The sequence below is a fragment of the Mustela erminea genome, chromosome 16, assembly GCF_009829155.1.
Source record: "Mustela erminea isolate mMusErm1 chromosome 16, mMusErm1.Pri, whole genome shotgun sequence".
NCBI lineage: Eukaryota > Metazoa > Chordata > Mammalia > Carnivora > Mustelidae > Mustela > Mustela erminea.
Genome location: NC_045629.1, coordinates 32,473,239 through 32,491,941, shown reverse-complemented (window position 1 = coordinate 32,491,941; position 18,703 = coordinate 32,473,239). Strand labels below are relative to the sequence as shown.

Genomic DNA, 18,703 nt, shown 5'->3' with positions numbered 1-18,703 from the left:
TGTGTGTCTCACAGGTTGAACCCCACCTGTGTGTGAAAGAATGATACGCAGGTCTGGAACTAGAGCAGTAACTGACAATCTAATATATTAGCAAGCTCTTTCTACAGAAAACACATAACCACTACCATCATAGTAAAAGCCAATGCAAAGGAGAATATTCTGTTTTATTAGCACCAAACCTTATGAAGTTTAAGCCAGGGAGGGATTTTAGAAACTGCCTGGACTTATCACTTTATTGTGTAGATGGGGAGACAGGGCCAAATTGGTAAACTACACTTCCATGGTAAACCCTGATGGTTTTAGGCAGACCTGGAACCAGAACCCATGTTTCTGGATTATTCACCTCACAGCCCTAACAAAGGGAATCAAGATACAAACAGGTTCACAATGTACAGTTAAGGATCAAGGTAACACTACTTCAAACTTAATGGATAAAAAAGCTTCCCTTTATTTTTTATTTTTTTTTTTTAAAGCTTTCATTCATTTATTTACTTGAGAGGGAGAGAGGGCACAAACAGGGAGGAGGGGCAGAGAGACGGGGAGAAGACGACTCCTTGATGAGCCGGGAGCCCCTGCGGGACTTAATCTGACGACCTTGAGATCATGACCTGAGCTGAAGGCAGACCCTTAACCCACTGAGCCACCCAGGCGCCCCTTTCCTTTATGCGAAAACGTGTCGCAGGATGCACAGCTTGGTCCAGGCGATGACATAGAGTTTGCTGTTTGGACTCAGGACCGACCCATCGCTGCTTATTTGCCTCAATGATCTGTTAGGGGGTCTCGGAGGTCCGGTAGAAGCGAGAGACATGCTTGTTTTATCTTTCGGTTACTGAAATGAAGATGACAGCGGAAGGTACAGAAAAACGTCCTCTGTCCTACTTGTGCTGGACAGAGAGGATCACAGGCTGAGGCTCAGGGAGCTATTTTCCCGTCGCCCTGTGAACGGTTGTGCACTGAGCAGCCGGCTGCAGGCCCGGGGGACAGCGTGTTGCATAGAAGCGGGAAAGAAGCATTCTCCGCGCCCCCCGCCCCCCGCCCCCCAAATGGAACCCAGCACTGCTGTGATACCCGAAGGGTCAGTGGATATGGCAGCTTCGCCCACAGTCTCCTGGTTTGGTATGAGAATTCTGGCTTTGGTATGAGGATTCTGGTCTGCTGTGGTGACAGAGGTCCTCTCGTGGGCAGCAGGAGCCCGTGCAGGAATCCTGGCGGTGAAGGCCTAGCTGACAGAAAGCAGCGCCCAGGACGGGACACCCGCGAGGATTCTCTGGAACATCTGGGACTCAGAGCCGGGCGTGGGCGTGGGCGTGGGCGTGGGCGTGGGCGTGGGCGTGGGCGTGGGCGTGGGCGTGGGCGTGGGCGTGGGCGTGGGCGTGGGCGTGGGCGTGGGCGTGGGCGTGGGCGTGGCTTTGCAATGGCTGGACTTCTCCATGAGCAAGTGCGAACATCATGTTTGGATATTGGTATTAATATTATTTTATTTGTCAGCACTTTGATGAAGTCTAGGTGCTTGCGGGTATTCAAACACCATGAAAATGGAACATCAGCAAGCAGAATTTCAGGGAAGGTAAGTGAACGTCATGCCTGCCTTCTTCTACTTCCTTTATTTGGTTGAGAGCCACTAAAATAGAAGGTCACTGCACTATGACTGATGGATGCGTAGCTTCCCTCAGGTATGGTTCCGCAGTCAACATGCAATCAAACTGAACAAGACACACCACTGCTCTAAAGTGATGATGTAAATCAGGATTTACCGTGCATCGGGCGGTGCGTGAGAAAGGGGATCCAAGGAGAGATAAGTCCTCTTCCTTGCCCTTGACTGACTCGAAAGAGAAGAGATTTGTTTAAAAAGTATCACACTGGCACGTTCATCTCAGGAATTTATATATAACAGATTAAAAACCAAATGCGTTCACCAAGAGAGAAAAGATCTAATACCAGTTTCTTGGTGGATAACTTGTCTTGCCCAGGTGAGAAGAAAACTAACAACAAGGGTGGCAGAAGCAGCAAGAGTGAGGACAAGGAGGCACACATGGGCTCTCGTACACACCTTATCAGGTCGTCTGTCCTAGGGAGTGAATCTTTCCATGTTGTAGCCTTCATGCACTTTATACCCATTCAGTTCAAGTCAGTAATCACTATTCAGGTTACACAGGGAGTGTGAGCTTATTCCTAGAGAGGCATGGCCTCTCTAAAGGTGGTTTTTTGTTTTTTGCTTTTCATTTTCTTTGTCTCTTTCTTTCAAGAGAGAGTGTGTATATAAGTGCAGGGTGGAAGGCAGAAGGAAGGGAGAGAGAGAATCTTTTTTTTTTTTTTAAGATTTTATTTATTTATCTGTCAGGGACAGAGGGAGAGCGAGTGAGCGAGCACAGGCAAACAGAGAGGCAGGCAGAGGCCGAGGGAGAAGCAGGCTCCCTGCCAGGGAGAGAGAGAATCTTAAGCAGGTTCCTTGCCCAGTGCAGAGCCAGACACAGGGCTGGATCTCACAAGGCTGAGATCATGACTTGAGCTGAAATCAGGAGTCAGAGGCTTAACTGACTGAGCCACACAGATGTCCCAAGGTTGTTTTCTTAAATATCATATTCTTTGATTTAGATGGGGCCAAATAATTAGAAGAGAAATCAAAAAAGCATTTGCTATAGAAAGGGAGGCTATTTTGACTTTATTTAAACAGTAGAGTTGGGCGCCTGGGTGGCTCAGTGGGTTAAGCCGCTGCCTTCGGCTCAGGTCATGATCTCGGGGTCCTGGGATCGAGTCCCGCATCAGGCTCTCTGCTCAGCAGGAGCCTGCTTCCTCCTCTCTCTCTCTCTGCCTGCCTCTCTGCCTACTTGTGATCTCTCTCTGTCAAATAAATAAATAAAATCTTAAAAAAAAATAAACAGTAGAGTTAACAATGTTTAATATTTTCTAAGTAGACAAATTTGGAAAAATAATGTTCCATTTGAATAAGTCAGCTGACAATAATCTGAGATGAAAAAAAATTGGATAACAATAATCACAATACTCTGGTTTTTGAGTCATTATTAAGTGCCAGACACTGTCTAGCACTTCTGATGCATGCCTCATTTTCTTAACTGTGAGGTATTTATAAATTATAAACTAAGACTCAGGGAGGCTCAATTTCCTCAGCAGATCAATACCAGGGCTTGAGTTCAAAAGCGGGTCTTTGGGACCCCAAGTCCGTGTTCTTTAACCACCAAACCACAATGCCTACCCAGAAAACAAGATGAAGTTACAAATGCTTCTTTTTGAGTCTTTCTTTGTTAAATGCATAGTTAATCCACTAACCTGAACTGTACCTAAACTCTCATTCCCTAGATAATTAGAAAGACTACATTTTGGAGCTGATTTTCAAAGCAGAAAGCTTTGAAGAAGAGAAAATCTTTGGAGAAGATTTTCAAAGCAGAAAACAACCAAACCACGACTAATGTATCACCCATAAAAGATTCTTTTTACTTTATTTTTTTATTATGCCTCCAAAGGCAGTGCTAGAACATACAATCTCCTCAGTTTCATGAACAGAGAGGGATTGGAAGAAACTCAAGGTTACCCAGATAAGTGGCCGGGGAAATGATTCACTCAGCTTGGATGAGGAGCTCATCTCTAGACCAACCCCTGTGGCTAGGAAGATGACTTCAGAGAAGGAGAGGACATCACCTATTAAAACTATATGTTTATGTGGGAGGTGGAGGGGAAGGAGGGAGCAGTGAATTAGAAAGGTTTGGGGGGGCGCCTGGGTGGCTCAGTGGGTTAGGCCACTGCCTTCGGCTCAGGTCATGATCTCGGGGTCCTGGGATCGAGTCCCGCATCAGGCTCTCTGCTCAGCAGGGAGCCTGCTTCCCTCTCTCTCTCTCTGCCTGCCTCTCTGCCTCCTTGTGATCTCTGCCTGTCAAATAAATAAATATTAAAAAAAAAAGAAAAGAAAAAGAAAGGTTTGGGGAAAAGGTTCCTCAGAAAAGATGGGCTGCTGGGCAGATAAGTCAATATGGATGCCTACTTCAGGTGTCATGCTCAATAATTCCCCTATTCCCCAAGGTATCCAAACAGTCATGCTTCTTTTCTTCTACTACTTGTATGGTTTTATATTTTATATTAAAATTTTTAATCCATCTGGAATTTATTTTGATGTAAGTATAAAGTATACATGTAATGTATTATGCCTTCCAAACTGGTATGTAAATGCCCCAATGTACAATCATGCTATAACTTACAGAATTAAGACCTGTGGCAATTACACATATTTTCTTATTTGTATTTTATTTTGTATTTATATATGTATGTATGTATTTCTATATATTCACTAATTCTTTTTTCCTCTCTCTGTTTGCCTTTTTTTCTTTTCAAATTAAACTTAGGTAATTATTAAAAGAAAAATATTTCTAATAGTACAGGTTATATTATTTTTAATTTTTAAACAAACCAGTTTTTGTGTGAACTTGAATCTGAGATGATGTAAGGATCGGAGCTGCTGCAACCCCTTTGCCACTAAAAGGGGAGATCCTGGAACTGCTAGAGGCCATGATCAGACACCAAATCCACAGGTGCTTTGATCATGGACTTCCCAGCCTTCAGAACTATGAGAGATAAATTTCTGTTGTTTATAAGTCACTCAGTCTATGGTTTATTATAGCAGTCAAAATATGGACTAAGACACCACAAAAATTTTTCTTTTTAAACTTTTGACTTCCCTTCAACCCATTTCTTCTACTCTCTACCCCCACCTCTGGCAACCACCAGTCCAGTCATCATATCTACGAGCTTTGGTTTTTTGTTTGTTTTTAAGGTTTTTGTTTTGTTTTAGATTTTACATATAAGAGAGATCTATAAGAATCAGGGAAATTCTTGCTCAATGTGCTAAACAAAAGGAATAAAATCTAAGAATCTGAGACCAGAGAAGTTGGACTAAGAAACATAGAAGATCCAGTAAGTTTTAGCTTAGCATTGATAGATGAGAATTCTGTTTAAGGATTAAAGTTGAGAATACTGTTACACATTTTGAATTTTAGGAAATTTCCATATTTATACAGTGCAGAGATGTCATGAAAATATGCTTTTGGTACCAGACGGGGCTCTGAGAATCATAAAATAGAATTTCTCACTTAAGAGACTGTAGAATCAAGGTACCCTTAATGAGGCAGTTGACAAAGTCTTCTTTATGGTCATTCCAGTTCTGATTGGCCACTGGAGTGTTATGTGGGTTTGCTCTTAGCAATTGCTGTAGACGATATGGGATCCCATAGAGAAACTCAAAGGAAGGCTCAAGTCACAATCCTAGAATGACTTTAACTGGAATTGTTGATGAGATATGACGTTGAATTACATGAATATGCTGGATCCAGTCCAATGCCAGAGGAGAAGATGACTCTTGCTGACAGAAAAGCTCCTTTAAGCTTTATGATGAAGAATTATACCTTCCTTATTTTGTGATATGAGCATTTTGCTAATACTTCTGTAAAATTTATTGATTTGATTTTGGTTATCAGCAGTTTTAGAACAATTTTTTCAATCCAGGGCGTTTTGTTAAATAAATTGTATGCAGATCAATGCAGAACTCTTCTGTTTGTGCAGGAGGTCCCAGAATCCCACACATGATTTCATCTCCCTTACCCATATTCTAGAGGGCACTTTTAATTCACTTTCTAGAGACTGAGAGATACCTTCATGAGAGCTGTTGTGGAGTTGGGACCCAGACATCTCGATGGATGTTGGTTTTTCTGAGTGGTACTGTGAGGTTGGTTCTGAGAGTGTTGGAAAACTGTAAACTGAAATCAACTTCAGCTACTAGAACCTACTGTTAACTGGTAGTTTAAAGAAATACTGCTGGGGTCATGATGATAGAATAAAAAATATGGCATTTGAGTAAAGATATGAAAGCAGGGAATGAGACAAGCATATAAGCACATGAATTAGAAAGTTGTAACAAGATTCCATACATGTGATGATGGTGACTTGCACTGGGATGGCACTGGCGATAGAAGTAGATGGCAAGTAGCAGCAGGATCTATTTTTTACTTAGGGTTAACAGAATTTCCTGATAGATTGAATTTGAAAGAAGGAGAGAGTTAAGGATAATTTAAAACTTTTTGTTCTTAGGCATTAGAAAGACACATGTCTTTAAGAGACATAACATCTAAACTATGCCAAAGTCATGGTTTGATTTTATAAATTCCCTGAAAAACTTAACAGAGGGAGACAAAACCAACAGAAGTGATCCAAAAATAAGTGGCTTATTTATTTATTAAGAAAACATTAGAGACTTCCCTTTCCAGTAGTGATGGAGTAGCAGGGCCCAGATTTACCTCTCCTTGAAATAACAAAAAGGACAACTTATATGAGACAGTGGTTTCTAAGACACAGAAGTTCAGGGAAAAGAACAGTGATCAGTGAGAGGAACAAAACACATGGGTGAAGTTGGCCATTGTCCCTTGTACTCCGAGAAATATGGACACCAGCCCAGTAGCCTGCCCTCTCCTCAGAAGTCTAACTCCCAGCTTCAAGGGATGCCTCAACCAAACTTTTAAATGTTAAATCCCCGTACATTTCCCTTTGTTCCTTCCTACAGCATCAGGGAGAGGAGCTGAGTCTTGCAGTTTCCTATCTCTAATACCTCTGTGCACCTCTTTCGGTTCTCTGATACCAGCTTCAACAACAACTTATGCTAAACTCTCTCTACTGTGGTTTCTCCTCAGTCTAATTGGTATAAAGTTACTACTGTGTGTCAAGCCACATACTAGGTCCTTTACACTTCAGCCTTAGAGAACTTATGTAATTTCTCCTAAGGTTATGGAAATGCTAATGGTACATCCAGGATCCAAGTATATCTCACTATAAAGGCTTTGCTCCCAGTTATGAAGTAACACCATAGTTGGATAAAAGGCTTTTAAAAGAAAACTAAGGCTTTCAGCATTACTCCTGGGATTTGGCTAAAGCCAGGATTATTTCTATTTATGTGTTACTTTTTGCTTTAAAAGATATTGAAACCAGAGGCTAGAGAAGGGGTAGGAGAGTAATTTAATCTCAGAAAGTCTATAAATATTATTTCATTGCCTATAATAAAATACTGAAACTTTCTGTGGTGACCTTTGAATACCAAACACAAGTTTATCAAATGTGGACCACAGCAGCTCTTACATGCAAGTTGTAACATCTTGGGTTTGGCAATCTTTGTTTTGTCTATTCCCTTGAGGAAAGTCTAAAATGTGTTTCAAAATAGTAAATTCTTGGTAAGCTCCAATTTGCAAAGACTTGCAAACACTTGGCTGACTCAAAACAGCTCAGGCAGGCATAATTTTTGAATTTTGGTTGTAGCTTCTTTCTTCCCTTGCAATAGTACTCCTCATCTGTTGGTTTGACTTTTTGTTTGTTTCCTAGAGAGTTACTATTAAATACAGAAATATAGAAAGTTATCATTTTGTGGTAGAGAAGGTATCAACATCTCTTCTCAATTCTCTATTCCCAACACCTACCTCCATTCCCACTACTTAAGGATTGATAAAGGGGAAAAGCTATGCCTTCTCCCACATTAGGACGTCGAATACATATTCTTAAGGAGCAGTGTTATAAAAATGGAGGGCATGCATTATTGAAATGAACTTGAATTCATGCTATGTTATATATACAGATGAGATAGTAAGGAATTTGGGGACTTTGTTTCTAGTCATGCTACGGTGACAAGGATTGTACTTGCCCTTGAACAATAAGTGGCTAAAAAAATGGACAAAGTATATGAAGTAGCTATTTCCAGGTATTGGAGTACAGGAAAGACATGAGGCCATAATGCCTTAGAAAAGGGAAACACTTCAAGTGAGCTCCAGCCATTGTTTCAGTTTCCGCCCAGGGACACTTCCCCCACTGACTTGCAGAGAGAAGGATTATTACAAGTAGAGCACAGAAACCTCACTGAGTTGAGGTAGGGAGTTTGAGACAGTTGGAAGATATGGGGCAGGGTTCTAGACAGGAAGGATCTCCAGAAAAAAGAGCTCTAGAAATATGTACTAAGGCCCCCATTTATTTTGGCAAAGTCCTTAGCTGCATGTGTGAAGTGAAACCTCAGAGGCCAGGGAAAGAATAGCCAGAGGGCTGTAAGCTGAACAATTTAGAGTTCATACAGGGCCTGGAGCTGTTTAAGCACTTGCCAGACAGAGTAGAGATCCTTGATACTCAACTAGGGCATTCACAAGAGACCCTAGAAGGGTTCTAACTTGGAACTAGGGCTATACTATCCCTAGAGTAAAGGTGAGGTCAGATGCATCCTAACAAAGCTCAGAAAAGGCTTTGGGAGGATCAAGCTGATCTGCCAGTAACTTAAATTTCTGTAAGAAGTAGGAACAATACACTGTAAAGGAAGACAAAATTCAGGCACTCAACAGTGTTATATTCATAATGTCCACACAGCCAATTAAAAATTATTAAACATAGCAAGAAGAAAGAAATAAAATCTATAACTAAGAAAAAAATATCTGTTAATAAACAGACTGAGAAATGACAGATGATGGAATTAGCAAACATAGATCTTAAGGTTAGTTAAAACATAACTATGCTGAAATGCTCAAGGATTTAATGAAAATCTGAGCACCATGGAGAGATAAATGGAAAAGAAAAACTTCCAGAAATGAAGAACACATTATTTGAAATAAACATCTGCTGGATAGGATTAAGAACAGATTAGAAACCTCAGAAGAAAAGATAAGTGAACCTGAAGACATAACAATAAACTCTATCTAGGCTGAAGCACAGACAGAAACAAAGACTGGAAATTGCTTTAGGCTAGAGAACTTCCTCCTCTAAGTTTAAAAATGCTAGGCGGGAGGACAGCCACAACCCAATAACTATTTGATGTGGATACAATCATCCCAGAATGGGGTCACAGCTGGCAGCCTTCAGAAGCCTATACTCTTGGCAGCTGAGAGGGAATGCATACCCTAGTCTTGAAAAAGGGATGATACTATACCTCAGTATTGACTATACTTTTTTCTTTTTAAATAATCTAGAATTGATTATGAAGTATTACAAAAACAAAACCCTGATTTATGCAAATCCTTCTGTAAAAATCCATTTAAAAAGAAAAAAAATCACAATGGCCTTTTATGTTTACTTTTGATACATAGACTTCCTCTGAATTCTTACTACATTTTTTAAAAAGTTTATAAAGTGAGTTTAGATGTAACTATAAATTATTTGGAAATAAAGCTGTTTTTTTTTTTCTTGATAAATGAGCTCTAAGAAGGTAGACATTGTTGTTGTTGTTGTTGTTCATTGTTGTATCCCAAGATCTAGAATAGGGCTGTGTATACCTAAGTAAATGCTGAATGAACAAAAATCAATGAATGGATTAGGCTCTATTACACATGAAATGGTGTTTCCTATTGTTTTCCTCAAGGTGGTGCTGTGTACAGTATAAAGGTCATTTAAACAGTGTCATTTTTTTCCCCCTAAAATAGCCTTGATAGCTAATAAATTTCCTTTCATTACACTTTATTTATTTATTTTTTGGTTTAACCCTCCATCTTTCAGACCTCCTGATCTCTTAGATTTATGTTCTGTACTGGAAGAGGCTTACAAGAGTGTCAGGGGTGTTGGCTTTCTTATCTTTTCTCCCCACCATTTATCTCTACCTAATTGTACAGACAAACTTTCCTTTGAATGCCTCTTAAGAGATATTACATATCTTGTCTCATTTCCACCTACTGTGTCTATCATTTATTATAGCAGGATTTATGTGACAGCATTTGATACATTTCACGCTAAATTTTCCATTTTTCTGTTTCCTATTTTTTTCTAGATGTTTGTCTAGTATTTTTCCAACTTCAAATTTTAAACCAACTAGTCTTTTTTCCCCCAAAATAATAGCTCTATTGAGATATATTGCCATAGAATAAACTGATATTTATTTATTTTTTGGGAGATGGGGGGAGAGGCAGAGGTGGAGGGAGAGAGAATCTTAGGCTCCACCCTCAGAGAGGAGTCCCATGTGGGGCTCTATCTCACAACCCTGAGATCATGACCTGAGCCAAAATCAAGAGTCAGACACTTAACTGACTGAGCCACTGATGTGCCCCAATAAAATGGTATTTGCATTTATAATTTAATGTTTAACATATGCATTTATCTTTGAAACCATCACTACAATCAAGATAATGAGCATAGCATTACTCTCAAGTTTCTTAATTTCCCCTAGTAATCCCCCCACTCCATCCCTCCCTTTCCCTACCCCATCATCTGAAGGCAACCACTGATACACTTTCTGTCACTATAGAGTAGTTTTTATTTTCTAGAGTTTTATGTACATGGAATCATACACTATTCACTCTTTTTATTCTGGCTTCTTTCACTCATCGTAATTATGTATATCAATAATTCATTTCTTTTTATTACTATCTAGTATTTCATTGTATGAATATACCACAATTTGCTTATCTATTAATTTGCTGATGACTCTGGGTTTCTTAGTTTTTGGTTATTACAAATAAACTTGCTGTGAACATTTGTGCATAGACTTCTGCATGGATGCTTTTGTTTCTCGTGGGTAAACATCTAGGGGTGGAATGGCTTGATCTAATGGTAAATGCATGTTTAACTTTTAAAGAAACTGTCAAACTGTTTTCCCAAGTGGATGTACTATTTAACATTCCCACCAACAGTATATGAGAATTTTAGTTTCTTCACATCCTTGCTAGCAGTTGGTATGGAAAATCTTCTTAATTTAACTATTCTAATATGCATATAGTGTCGACTGGTCTCTTTATTTTCAGTGTCTATGTTTAGATACATTCAGCTTTCCATGAATTTACTTTGTACTTGATTTGGTCCCTTAGTCTTTTATAGTGTTACTATAGTTAGATATCTGGCTTTCCTCCTGACCTCTTAATGAGATTCTTTCAACATAGATCTTTGTTAATTAGGACATAGGCTAGAACTTTTACAAAATGGAAACTTTTATAATTTTATTATCTGAATTAGTGTTTCCCAACTCCAAGGGGGCCTGTTAAAACTCAGAACATCTGCAGTGGATAAGGACATGTATGGGTCCTGGCAACATACATTTTTGAGTTTACAAGTCAGGTAGATAAAAATAAGCACAGTGTTGAAATAATGCTTTTATTAATTAGGGATCATGAACTTTTGTTACTTTCACATAGTTTTAGCAATGGGAGAAGTGTTGGGAAATCTCTAGTTCTCAAATTTTCTGATCCAGAGAGGACATCCCAGTTTCCCAAATTCTCACAGTATAAAGGGCAGAAATACTGCTAAAACTTCTTGGTTCCCTGTGCTTTTTCTAATACATTGTATTCTTTTGCAATTTCAATTTAATTTTAGATTATTTCTTTATTAAATCAATGTATTTGGCAAAAAATTTTTAGTATCTTTATTTTATAATTTTTCAATCTTTTGGGAATAGGAAAAACACTGTTGAGTGACAAGTAGAGCCAATTAAGTATATTGACTCTGGGGAAGAAACTAAACTAAAATTCACTGCATTCCTTTCTTGGATAAATAAACATGGATAAGAAAACATAACAATCACAGTCATTGTTGTGGCCATCATCATTGTCATCACTGATTGTTAGTCCAGTCATTTAATTAATATCAATCCTTGAAAATTAATCAGGTCTTCTAAGACCGGTGAGAAATACAATTCTTGGTCAAACACCATAAGAACATGTGCAAGTTGGTTGAGTCAGAGGACATTGGAAAAGAGCTTCAGTCTAGTGCCATAAATACACTTTCCCAGTTCAGTCCATTATATGACAGTTAGCAAATGGGTCAGAGACTTTCTACCAGTTAGAAGGACTAACCTCGTAAGAAGAGAAGCAGAGTGTATTCAGAAGATATTATCTCCAACTTCTCTTGACTAGAGATATACCACCAAGCATCTTGCATGGAGAGGGTAAAATCTGACAAATCAAAGTTGAGAATGGAAAAGACCTACTTCACCTCAAACCAATTATTGCCTTTATTGATTCAGGGCCAACTTACCTATTAGGCACAAGAGGTATAGGTACATGCCTATAATATTTTTAGAGATCCATGAAAGTCTTTTAATTTCTTTTAAATTTATAAGGAAAAGAACTTTTTTTAATTTTAATTTTTTTTTTAGAAAAAGAAGAACTTGGGGTTATGGACATTGGGGAGGGTATGTGCTATGGTGAGTGCTGTGAAGTGTGTAAACCTGGCGATTCACAGACCTGTACCCCTGGGGATAAAAATACGTTATATGTTTATAAAAAAATAAAAAATTTAATAAAAAAAAAGAAAAAGAAGAAGTTTTAGTGTCATTTACATGTCTTGTTTCTCATATTACCAAAAACCCAATTTTTAGGCCCCATGAAAATCTATCATATTTTGCCTAAAACAGAAAAAACTTAAATACTGAAATCTTTAAAATAATATAATTTTCATATTAATATAACTATGGTGGGAGGGACCTATGAAAGCAAAAAGGGGTTCATGAAAGTCACAGTGCTGCCCTGCATCGATCCATTGATTTTCAGTATATTTGCTACTGCTTGATGGATTCATCCATTGCTAAACTTTGGTTTCAGTACTTTTTTAGGGTGGTGAATTCTAATAAACTCCCTAAACAACAGTGCTGCTAGATGTAAACTTTTGATTGTTTTCTAGTGATTCGCCAAATTGTGGTCAATGGAACATTTCTTTTTTTTAAGATTTTATTTATTTATTTGATAGAGAGATCACAAGTAGGCAGAGAGGCAGGCAGAGAGAGAGGAAGAGAAGCAGGCTCCCCGCTGACCAGAGAGCCCGATGCAGGGCTCAATCCTAGGACTCTGGGATCATGACCTGAGCCAAAGGCAGAGGCTTTAACCCATTGAGCCACCCAGGCGCCCCACAATGGAACATTTCTAATGTCACTTGCTCTTTTAGCTCCCGATTTGTTCCCCAGTCTCCAAATTTTCCTGGTGTTCTTGCCTACAGAGCATATTCTAGAACACTCAAACAATACAAAAATAGATAGAGGGTCAGGGAAACCTGTCATGGACAAATAATGGTAATTTACAGTTGCAAATTTCATTACTATTTAGTCATTCAAAGAATTATAGAAAAGAGTAAAGTTAAGTTAATGGTGGGCCATTGAAAAGAAATGATCTTTTAGGGACATTTATGAGATTCCTTTCTGCCTTTCACATTTGTGTACTTTGAGTGAGAAGTAGAGCCAGGTGTAGAGAATGGCCAGAGAAACAGCAGGACTCATTCTGAAAATGTTAGTGCTCACGTTTAGGCCCTCCCTGGCCATCACCATCATCATTTCTTTATGCAATTAATTACTTAGAAGATTAGTTTTCTCTTTGTAATTTCAAATCTTAGTGCCACAAAGTTGAAAAGTTCGAGTTAAAATGAAAGAATAATGCATAAAACAAAAAGGATCTTAGAGGCTGGCAATTAGATAATATTTAAGCACGATCTTAAACCAACTTTAAGACTAGGTACTAATTATTTATTGCAATTCTGTATCAGGAAGATTTTTGACAAGGGTGTTTAGATATAATGTAGCTGATAGCCCTGATTTAAATACAAGGCAGTGTTTTGGTGGGGGCGGGGGTAGTTGAATTCTACCTGCTTCAATGTCAAAAATATAACTTATTCCTTTCCTATCCATCTTTGGGCAGCTTGGCAAGAGCTGATTTCCTGATTATATCCACCTTTTCCTGCTCCACATTATTTTTCAAGCATGTTGGTTTCCCTTGAAAGCCAGAGACTAGTCATTTCAACATAGCTTTTTAAAAATTCTTTTGTAGTTTAATTAAATCTTCTTGTTTTTAGGAAATGCCTTATATTCTTTCCGAATAAAGAGTCTAAAAGGCCAGACACTGGAGGAAAGTTAGCTGCATTTAGGTAGTTAAAGTCAAATTCCTGAATTCCTGTCTATTAGAGACGTAGTTTAAAATCTGTGTCTAGCAGACTTTTCAGAGGATCTCTTTCACAATTATTGAACATGCATACTAATGTGATTATAAAGCTGTTTTAAAATGATAGTTTACATAGTGTTGGTCAACATCACTGTCATCAACAAAGACACTAGACTGAGCTGGGAGTCGTAACCTAGAGTTAGGAAAGGTTGTCGCCACAAAGCGAGGGCTTCCTCGGGTCCAGTCAGTGCTGGGACCAAAAGTTCTTCAAGAGTTCAGAGAAGGGAAGGGAGTAAACCCAGGGTGGGAGCAAGGAGGGGATGGATTGTAAATGAGAGAAGGGGTTGAAGGAGGGAACTGGGGGAAAGCGATGGTGTAACCGTAGGGAAGCAGGATGAATCATTGGTAATGACTGATGAGAAACACAAGTTATTGAATGGGAAATTTTACAAATGTAAAGGACAGGAAGAGATAATCAGATGTAGCCTCCTAGATTTAGGCAGGTAAGGTCTTACTATCCTGTTTACAGATAAAACATCTGAGGCCAAAATATCTGGAGAGGTCAAATGAGGGGACGAAGTCCTTAACCTAGTGATTTTTCCCCAAACTTCCAGAAGAGATTTTTAAATGTAGACTTTGGGGCTCAAATCCTAGGGAGTCTGACTCGGGGGATGGGACCCGGGATGTCCATTTTTCGTGATACCCTCAGTTGGTTTCCAGATGGGAGAACCTCACCGAAGAGATGGTGCTTTGATATGATAGGTTCTCAGGGAACACCTTTTGCCATATTCACATTTTAAGATGAATCCTAATAAGTTTTCATTAACTTTGGGTGGATGGACAAATGGGGTTTATCCCATTACTGGCATTTTTTTAATCCATCTTCCTAGTTCTCAAAAAATTTTTCACAACCAGAAAATGGAGGCCTACCATCACTGCTCAGGAATTTTAAAAGATGGACAAATATGTGGGTCCTCAATACAACAGCATAATAAGGGTCCGGCCAAAGACCTGAGAACATGGAAGAAAGTAGAATACTAAGTTAAAACCCTAGGTTTGAGTCCTGACTTGCCACTTACTGCCTATTGATGCTGTTTAAGTATTTTAATCCATATGCTAGATTATCGTGTATATACTTGGGCCAATAAGACTTCTACCGGTTATGTTCCAAGATTATGGAAAGGACAAAAGGAGATTGTGTGGCAATTCTCTAAAACCATGAAGACCAACACAAGTTTTTTGAAAAGTGGTAATAAGGATCAGTTACTTTATATAATTACTATGATATTCCTACTATAAGTAAGCCATTGTAGAAGCTACAGGGAAGAAGGATCCTCAGCTCTTCTCTCAAGCAGGCCCAAGCCCATAGATGAGTTATACCCTTCCCAGTTTGCTCATTCCTATTGTTTTGTGGTCCCTGACATTGATCAGAGAATGCAGCCACCGAAAAGCAATGCCTTGACTGTCCCCTTCTCCAAGTTTAAGACACGGAACAATTAGTAAGAGGTTGAAAAGAATTGTAAATGTTTTATTCCTTTTGCTACCTCTTTTTTCCTCTTCCTCTGAAGGCTGAAGAGGTCTAGAGACTTGTGTGCATTCTTGGGAAATACGACACTGGGAAAGTTTTAAGAAGGCCATAGTAGGGGCCTGGGAAAGGAAATGCAGACTTGCTAGTATAATCTCCTTCCAGATCAGGCTCTTTCAGACAAGTAAAGGGTCTTTTTGAAGTTTCTGCATTTCGTGTCTTATCTCATTAGGGCTGAAGTCATGATAGTGGTGGTGGATGGAAGAATGTATGTTTGGCTCCACTTAATATACTTTTTTGGACCCTAAGCAGAGGGATAAGCAGCTGCATTCAAAGCTAAATTTGAAGCAGTGAAGGAATCCTATTGAAAACAAGTTTACAATGAGCTACGGTGGCGGGAGTGAGGACAGGACAGGCGTTTAGAAAGTTTCTTCCCCTCTTTGACTGAGTTTTAGTTGAAAAGAGTGCAGCTGACACTGTAACCAAAGGAGGCATTATGCTTCCAGAAAAATCTCAAGGAAAAGTATTGCAAGGAACAGGAGTAGCCGTTGGACCGGGCTCTAAAGGAAGGGGTGGAGAGATTCAACCAGTGAGAGTGAAAGTTGGAGACAAAGTTCTCCCAGAATGTGGAGCACTGAAGTAGATCTAGAAGACAAGGATTATTTCTGATTTAGAGACGGTGACATTCTTGGAAAGTATATAGACTGAAATTAATCATTTTTTAAAAAATTTAATTTCTTTTCAGTGTAACAGAATTCATTGTTTATGCACCACATCCAGTGCTCCATGCAATACGTGCCCTCCATAGTACCCACAATCAGGCTCCCCCAACCTCCCACCCCCCGCCCCTTCAAAGCCCTCAGATTGTTTTTCAGAGTCCATAGTCTCTCATGGTTCACCTCCTCCTCCATCACATGAAGCTTCCAATTCCACTAAAGTGAAATTTCATCATGTAAATAATTTCCACGTTTCTGTTTTATAATAAACAAATGGTAGCCAAGCTAAATAACAATAATAATAATAAAAATAAAACAAGTTTACAAACAGTATAAGTCAGGATGTGATTAGTGCAATGGTATTTCAGAGAAGGGAGACTGCTATCAACAGGACATGTATTTTTGCAAAATGCAAATGACAGTAAACAGTGATACAGTAGTGAAGAGAGTGGGATATGGAAAACCACAAGACTACAGGACCATAGAGCCTCTCCGTGTGGTCCCAGACAAACTGCACTTCTGGGGGCCCTTTATGCCCATCTTAATTCACTCTTCCTTCATCTTTCTGTAATTAGTATTAATTGCATTAATCTTCTAATGGTCTTCTAGTCACAACTGCCAGTCACTCCTTAAACCAGGTCACTCTGCAACCAGAATTAGCTCGTTAGAACTGGAATCTGATTTCACAACTAACTCTCCTATCAGAAAGACTTCACGACTCTCCTTTTGGTGATAAATGCCTTCACCTGATCTGTGGTTCCAGAACCTCCCTCCACTGACCTTTCTCCCAACATAGAAACTTTATGCACTCCTCTCCACTCCTAGATTTTTGGCACTAAAACATGTACCTTTTGTTTTATTTTATTTTTTAAATTTTATTTATTTGACAGACAGATCACAATTAGGCAGAGAGGCAGGCAGAGAGAGAGGAGGAAGCAGGCTCCCTGCTGAGCAGAGAGCCCATACGGGGCTCGATCCCAGGATCCTGGGATCATGACATGAGCTGAAGGCAGAGGCTTAACCCTTGAGCCACCCAGGCGCCCCTATTTTGTTTTTTTAAACCGCATGTATATGCCTCTTCACACTCCCTAGGATGCTCTTTCTTTCCTTCTTCGCTAACTGGCAAAATTGTGTTATCCTGCAATACTCAGCTGGAGTGACACGTTCTCAGGGAATTCTTTCTTGACTCTGCTTGAACTTGTCCTTCCCTAATAATAATGGACTAAATACTTCTAGATGGCAGGGCGGTTTTTCATTTGAAGGCTTTTCTGGAATCTCCAGGCCAAGTGGGTCAGTAGCCCTATTATTGCCAGGTTTACGCTTCACGATGAATTCTCTTTATCTTCCTGGAGGTAGACAGTAGAGTTCATGTGTGTTCTTGGGCTATTCTCCTCACATGAATGCTTAAACAACAGGAATTATAAGTAGGCTCACATTTTAACCACAGGCAAAAGTCACCCTCTTTTGTACTTGCAAGTTCTTAAAAGATCTCATGTTGGAAGACTGCCCAGTTGTTCAACCATGGTAAATTAGAGGAAAAATTTTCAGAGGCTACAAGTACAAGCTACATTTTTCCTTTGAAAAATGTTCTAAGAGTATCCTTTCATCCTTTGGAAATGAGTAAAATCTCCCTCCGAGGTGCAACAGAGTTTCTGACCGAACAATGAGCTTTAGCAGGCAACCCCAGGGGGCATTCATTAAACTCAGAAGAAATCAGTGGCGGAGCCAGACCCACTTTTCGTGATAACTAAGGACACGATGTTCAGTTTCTGTAGGACTTTCTTTCCCTTTACCTCTTTAAATCTCATTTTAAGTCACATAAACCATCGTCTCTGCTGTAGTCATTAGACCAGGTTCTGGTCTGGTGGACAAGGTCCAGGATCCCTTTTCTCATTGTTATTTTACCATTTCTAATTATTACTTATTTACTCCAAAGTTCTTATCCCACCCCAGATCTCCTCCTACCCCAAACAGATCCTTTCTTGGATTAGATCCTTTTCAGGCCCAATAAACCCCACACATCCTGGCTGATGCGCAAGTGGAAAAATGATGATCCTTGCTTTCTGAACTGGAAGCACAAGCATTACGTGGTTAAAGGGCGTTCCCTAGGTTTCTGAGGCAAATGAGAGAGGAGCTAGAAAAGGCTCTGATGCGAGTGATTAGATCAAAGGTAATTCTTTGTCCCAAATCAGGCGGCTTTCTGCACTTTCTGCATGGTGCGCACTTTATAAAGCAACAGGTTAAGAAGTGCTGTGGTCATCGTTAGCCGTCCCTTCTCAAGGCCATCTCTTATTAGCAGTAAGTTGTGAGAGGGACCTCTCCTCTTTCATCTCAGGCTCTTTGTTTTCAGAACCTTTCTACAGCAATTCAGTTCAATAGAATGGCAACTCAGCTATCCCTTTGTAATTACACTGGGAAGGATTTGTGACTAATTGTCTCATTCATTCTAGCAGCAGCAGGTCAAGTTACCAGGGAGGTGATGTTAGGCAATGGGTCTCAGGTAGGATGTCACAGTCCGTCCCTTCGGTGGACTCCCTACTCAACCCTAGACCTTCAGGTTTCTGGAGGGATGAGGTCTCAAAGACTAATTTTAGGAA

At 39.6% G+C, this 18,703-nt stretch overlaps 1 pseudogene; it reads left to right on the top strand.

Annotated features, from left to right (window-relative positions):
- Positions 1–1,529: 1,529 nt before the first annotated feature.
- LOC116574937 lies at positions 1,530–16,098 on the top strand (annotated as a pseudogene).
- Positions 16,099–18,703: the final 2,605 nt, after the last annotated feature.